Here is a 7,092-nt window from a genome sequence, read left to right on the forward strand (position 1 = left end):
TAAAGCAACACTTCCCACTCTGAAATGTATAATGAAAACAAACATACTTCAATTGTATGGCTGAATCACATGGGGTTACCTGTTCCTTTATCAGTTTTCAATCTTTCAAGCCACCAAGCACTAGTATGTTCCAAGAGTTAAATAACATTTCTATTTGAAATTTCAAAAACATGGGGTTGGAGTTGTGGTTCAGGTGGTAGAGCACCAAGCCAATGAGCAAAAGTATCAGATTACCAGGGTCTGAGTCCCAATCTCAGAGAGGAGGAGGACAAATACAAAACATTTTAATTAGAAAACAAGTTGACTGCAAATACAAGAGCTGACCCTACTATCTATCTGTGTAAGCATTACAGAATAGAAAATCTGGACTCATAATCTATAATAATGAGGGTTTCAGACAATAACAGAATAATCATCCAATAGTTCTAAGAACCTTAATTTCTCTACTTGTCCCCTCCATCCTTATACTATTATGTTCGTTCATATGATTCTTTCTGCTAGTAAACAGCTTTAAGAGTTTGCTCAAACGCTTACTACGTGTTTTGCAAATATTTTAAGTTATTTTCAAAAGTACTGCTAATAGGAAGAGGTGACAAAGTTCCAAAACAGAAATGTACTCATTACTTATGAAATGGTAACCCCTGTACAAAACACTTTAATACTAACAAAATCTTATTTTTAAACTACCACTAGTGCCGGCGCCAGTGGCCTGTAATCCTAGCTACTCAGGAGGCTGAGGATCGATGTTCAAAGCCAGCCCAGGCGGGAAAGTCGGTGAGACTCTTATCTCAGATAAAACCACTAGAAAACTGGAAGTGGCACTATAGCTCAAGTGGCAGAGTGCTCGCTTGAGCTCAAGAGCGCAGGGACAAGAAGCTTGCAATATGTTTCAAAGTCAAAGCATATACAAACGAGTTAAACAGATTTTCCTAAAGGGAACTGCTAGCTTAAAATACCGAAGGATTATTATATTAAGGATTATTGTAGTAAGACTCTACTGAAAAGGTAGACTAGGGGAAAAAAGGAAACAAACTGAAATTGAAAAAGACCTGGAAGGAGAAGGGATCAAGGCACATTGGAAAAGTCCATCAAGCCACATACTGCAGATTTGGGCAGACTACTGTACATATTGTTTTCATGAAAATATATAAATATAAAACAAAATCAATGAACAAAGTGATCTTTGTTTTGTTTTTTGTTGGGGGGTCCGGTCAATATAAATATAAAACAAAATCAATGAACAAAGTGATCTTTGTTTTGTTTTTTTTTTGGGTCCGGTCGTGGGGCCTGAACTCTGGGCCTGGGCGCTGTCCCCCAGCTCTTCAGCTAAAGGCTAGTGCTCTACCACTTGAGCCACAGCACCACTTCTGGCTTTTTTCTTTGTGCTTATGTGGTGCTGAGGAATTGAACCCAGGGCCTCATGCATGCAAGGCAAGCGCTCTACCACTGAGCCACCTTCCCAGACCCCAAAGTGCTCTTTTAATACTTGGGAAACACTTTGCTTCTCACTCCATGATTCTCTATCTAATGGGTATTCCCCCACCTCCTCTTCCTAGGTACCATAACCAGAACTGTGATTTATTTTTAAGAACTGTCTTTTTAAGGAAAATTAAGTATCAAATAGTTTGAAAATAAAACAACTTTGGAACATCACAGTTATATTTTGAAAAAAGGGTTTTGACTGTACCTAATTAATAGATCTCAATATTCCTGGGTTCTGAGGACTTGCATCCCACCATAAATTGATTAAAAAAAAAAAAAGACCTTTCCCTGAACTAAATTCAGAAAGTCTCATGAACTGCAATTTGTAATCCTTTTGTAAGCCAAAAGTGTAAAACAACTTAATCATAGCTGACACTCAAGAATTGATCATCTGCATTAGATTCCATTGGTATTTTGTATCTTACTCAAAAAATTAAAGAAATGGTAATGGTTCACTAAATTTTAAACATACAAACTCCTACTTGGGTCATTTCACCTACAATGGAATCACTCCCTAGCTTGTTTTCCACCAGCAGATCATTCTGTTTAACTCTTTCTGAAAAGACTCAGGCCAAAAATCATATCTGGAAAGGCTCTGCTTCATCTTCCAGTGGCGCCTATTTACAATCTTTCTTGGTAGTTGTATACTACTTAGAAGTAGACATCTTATGCATTGCCTATACTTGGCAGATAATCAATTTTTCTAACAAATATTTAAATGGATGAGAAGAAGCAGGTGATAAACCCTGATGGAAAGATAAGGCATAGAGGGTCAGAGTGCTTGTCTATAATCCCAGCTATCATAGAGGTGAAGGTAGAAGGATCAGGAATTGGAAGCCAGCCTAGGCAACTCAGTGAGACCCTGTATTAAAGAATATAGATGGTTGCCCGGACTCACGCCTGTAATCCTAGCTACTCAGGAGGCTGAGGTCTGAGGATCATGGTCCAAAGCCAGCCCAGGCTGGCAAGTCCGTGAAACTCTTACCTCAAATAAACCACCAGAAAACTGGAAGTGGCACTGCAGCTCAAGTGATAGAGCTCTAGCCTTGAGCTGAAGAGCTGAGGGACAGTGCCCAGGCCCAGAGTTCAAGCTCCAGGACCGACCAAAAAAAAAAAAAAAAAAAAGAATATAGAGGATTAAGAATATAGCTCAGTGATAGAGCTCTACGTTCAATTCTCAGGAACAAAGACACATGCATGAGGATATTTTATCTTTACTTTATGAATTTTTCATGTACTAAGAGGTTAACCCTTTCAAAGCACTGATTTTTCTTTTAGGACAAATACATTCATTTTAATGAAAATCTTTTGCATTGTATTGGCTCAAGTGGTAGAACACTGACCTAGTACATGCACTGAGTTCAAAGTCTAGTCCTGTACTCCCCCAAAATTAACGACAATCCCTTCCTTTATATTTTAATATAATTATTCATCTTAATACACAATAGTACTAACATACCTTACACTTTGTGGTTTTATAATTATATAATTATATATTCTATATATAATGTGTATTATATATAATACTTATAGACATTTCATGTGATGTTTTAAATCTGATGTAGACATAGTGAGAATTACCAAAAATATACGGAAATATAATAAAAATAAAGAACATTAGCGAACAAATGCAACAGTGGTATTCACTATGTTGAAAAGTGAACTCTATAACCTGTGGGTGAGGACAGGATGGAAAAACAGAGAGAGGGAAGAGGTGACATTGTCCAAAAGAAATATACTCTTGGGGGGCTAGGAAGGTGGTAGAGTGCTTGCCTCTTATGCATGAGTCCCTGGATTCAATTCCTCAACACCACATAAACAGAAAAAATTGGAAGTGGCACTGTGGCTTAAGTGGTAGAGTGAAGAGCTGAGGGACAGAATTCAAGCCCCACAATGAACAACAACAAAAAAAGTACTCTTTTCCTAACTTATTGTAACTGTAATTCCTCTGTACATCACCTTTATAATAATAATTATAATAGTAAGTTTTTGTAAGAATAGTAATCAAAGATCCAGTTCAGTCAGAGGCGTGATAAAGTCAGTGTAAGTTTTCCACCGTGAATATCAAAAAGCAATCAGAACCTGGGTGCCTATAATGCTAGCTTCTCAGCAGACTGAGTGTTGGAAATCTCCATTGGAAGGTACCCAGAGCAGGAAATCCTGTGAGACTCTTTATCTCCAATTAACCAGCGACATGTAGGAAGTGGAGCTGTGGCTAAAGGGGTAGAGCACTAGCCTTGAACAAAAATAGTAAAGGGAGATGCCCAGGCCCTAAATTTAAGCCCCAGGACCAGTTATACCCCCAAAAAACAAAAAAAAATGAGAGCTTTGACAAGTAGGTTAAAAAAATTTTTTTTAAATGGGGCAGGGAGGGATGTAGTTGTGGAGATGGGAGGGAAGGGATGGCAGGGAAAAAACAAAGGAGGAGGCAACAATGCTTGATAAGAAATGTACTCATGCCTGGCACTGATGGTTCACTCCTGTAATCTAGCTACTCAGCAGGCTGAGATCTGAGGGTTGAGGTTCAAAGCCAGCTGGAGCAGGAAAGTTCGTGAGACTCTTATCTCCAATAAACCACTAGAAAATCAGAAGTGGCGCTGTGGCTCAAGTGGTAGAGCGCTATCCTAGAGCTGAAGAGCTGAGGGATAGTGATGAAGCCCAGACTTCAATCCCCATGACTAAAAAAAAATAAAAAAAAAAAAAGCAAGCAATTCTTTTGTTATATATGTTGTTATCTCTAGTGTCAGCTGTGCATTTCTCCTATAGAAAATGAGATTTTAATAAGTTTTTTGGGGGGGTCCGGTCGTGGGGCCTGAACTCTGGGCTTGGGCACTGTCCCTCAGCTCTTCAGCTCAAGGCTAGCGCTCTACCACTTGAGTCACAGCGCCACTTCCACGTTTTTTCTTTTTCTTTTTTTTTGCTTATGTGGTGCTGAGGAATCGAACCCAGGGCCTCAGGCATGCAAGGCAAGCGCTCTACCACTGAGCCAACTTCCTAGCCCTTGAGTAAGCAGTGCAGGTGGATTTTGGAAATACTCTTAAGTCAGCTGCTTCTTGTAGTCACGAATAAATCTTTGAGCAGTAGAAGGCTAGTTACTTCAAAGAGGAGGGATGGGTAAAAATTATATTGGAGATACTTGGGGTTCACAATTTTTAGGTTTATGTAATTCTGAAAGCTCTCAACCAAGGTCCTTTATTTCCTAATTATCTCCAAATTGAAACTTTTTAGGAGAAACTTGGTTAGACTCACCATTAAAGATAATTCAGGGTTCAGCATAATTAGAGTCTGGTTCTTGAACTTGTATGTTCTAGGGCTACAGGATATAAGAGATTCTTTAAAAGCCACCATGGAAATTCTCTGAGTTTTCTGAGTATCTTCTAGTACTGAGGCTTGAAATTAGAGCTTCTCACTCTTCTTTGGCTTGCTTGCTCATAGCTGGACACTCTACTACTTAAGCCTCACCTTTAATTCCGGCTTTTTGCCGGTTAATTGAAGTCTTTTCCTTCAAGTTTCAGCCTCCTGGACTATAGATTTAAGTTACTAGTACCTGACTTTTTGTCTGTCTTGAGCTGTGTTCCTGAATGCCTGAGATTGTTTTTGCAAAATGTTTAGTAATATTTAGTCTTTTGGCAAAGATAATGCAATAATGGTGAGTTGCGTTTCTAGTTCATTTTCTAACTGTTTGGTTTCAAATGGCACTTCATTTTAAACAGCTTTGCATGATAATTTAATTATCTGTGGTCCTGCTGTATATTGTGGATTACTAGTAGATTACTTGCTGCAGGATCTTCACTATAGTTAGACTTACCTAAATTAGCCCCCCAATGTCCGAAACCCATCTTGAGACCATTTCTGATTCCAAGATGTGAGTATTATTATTGAAGTTCGATCACAAAAATGGAAGCTGAATCAATGAACTTCATTGGAGATATCAGTAGAGCGTATTGATATAAAGATCCAAAGAAACACAGTGGACATTAAAGTAACCTATAAAGCCAGAATTATTTGGAGAGATCAAGGAATAGAGAAGGAGGAACTATTTAGAATTATTTACAACCTGAAAAAAAAAGGGAGAATGCCTGTGTAAAGAAAATGAAAACTATTTGGATGGATTTGAAGCAAACAAGGAAAAAAACTAACACAAAAGAGGATCCAGTGCTAACTACTTTAGTATTATGAGAGGTGAGGGAATGGGCAGGGAGTAATGGAATGAAGCTGGAACAAAATATTAGAGTTACCTTAAATTTATAAATAAGGTGATTTTTATTCTTTTTAAATTTTTGTCTATTGTGGGGCATGAACACAGGGCCTGGGTGCTGTCCCTGAGCATTTTTTTTCTCAAGGCTAGCACTCTACCTCTGAGTCACAGCAACACTTCTGTTTTTTTGAGTGGTTAATTGGAGATAAGTGTCTCAGGGACATTTCTGCCCCTGCTGGCTTTGAACCATGATCCTTAGCTAGGATTACAGGTGTGAGCCACTGGGGCCTGGCTGTTTCTCTTCTTACATGCTAATGGACATTTGTAAATTACTATGTCACATGATTTTTTTCTTTCTCCTTCCCCACTTTTTTGCCCTTGTGGTGAATATTGAACTCAGGATCTTGTGTATACTATGCTCTGTCATTGATCCATACCTCCAAACCTCATTATTTATTTGTTTGTTTTTATTGGTTGTGGGGCCTGAACTGGCACTGTCCCTCAGCTCTTCTGCTCAAGGCTAGTGCTCTACCACTTGAGCCACAGCCCCACTTCCAATTTTTTCTGCTTATGTGGTGCTGAGATATCAAACCCAGGGCCTCATGCATGCAAAGCAAGCACTCTACTACTGAGGCCACCTTCCCAGCCCCACTCACTGGTTCTTTATTTGTGAAGAAAGAATGTAGTTTCTGCCACATACATATTAATAGCAGCTAGTAGTAATTTCTGATGTGTCTTTCAGAAGTCCCTTTGTCTTTTCTTTCATTGTTTGATTTTGACCCTAGGGCTTGAACTTAGGGTTAGGCACTGTCCCTGAGACATTTTACTCAAGGTTAGTAGTCTGCAACTTGAGCCACAACCCCATTACTGGCTTTTTTGGTAGTTAATTGGAAATAAGAAACTCTTGGGCTTTCTTGCCTAGACTGGCTTCAAACCATGATCTATAGATCTCAGCTTCCTGAGTAGCTAGGATTATAGGCATGAACTACTTTCACAAAGCCTTTTGTCTTTTCTTTATTTGATAGATATATAGACCACAGTCTGATATAGTAAGCAGTTTAACTGGGCTTTGTGAGGTACTCTTATAAAATTGAACCTATATACTTTCTGTAGCATTTAATTCCTTGACTCAGTAGTTCTGTAACATTTGGTTTGTATCTTTCACAGTGCTTAACACATAAGTATTTAATATGAATCACTGATTAAATCATATGATTTTAGAATTAGAAAAAGGACCTTTTAAATCATCTAGTTCTCTCCGACCTATTTCTATCATAATTGTTAATGGAGGATCATACATTAGTAGTTTGTTATGATTTTTGCAAAGTTGCCACTTTTCTTTGGGGGGGGGTGTCCAGTCGTGGGGCCTGAACTCTGGGCCTGGGCGTTGTCCCTCAGCTCTTCAGCTCAAG

The sequence above is a fragment of the Dipodomys merriami genome, unplaced genomic scaffold, assembly GCF_024711535.1.
Source record: "Dipodomys merriami isolate MVZ:Mamm:240054 unplaced genomic scaffold, mDipMer1.0.p SCAF_3537, whole genome shotgun sequence".
NCBI classification, from domain to species: domain Eukaryota; kingdom Metazoa; phylum Chordata; class Mammalia; order Rodentia; family Heteromyidae; genus Dipodomys; species Dipodomys merriami.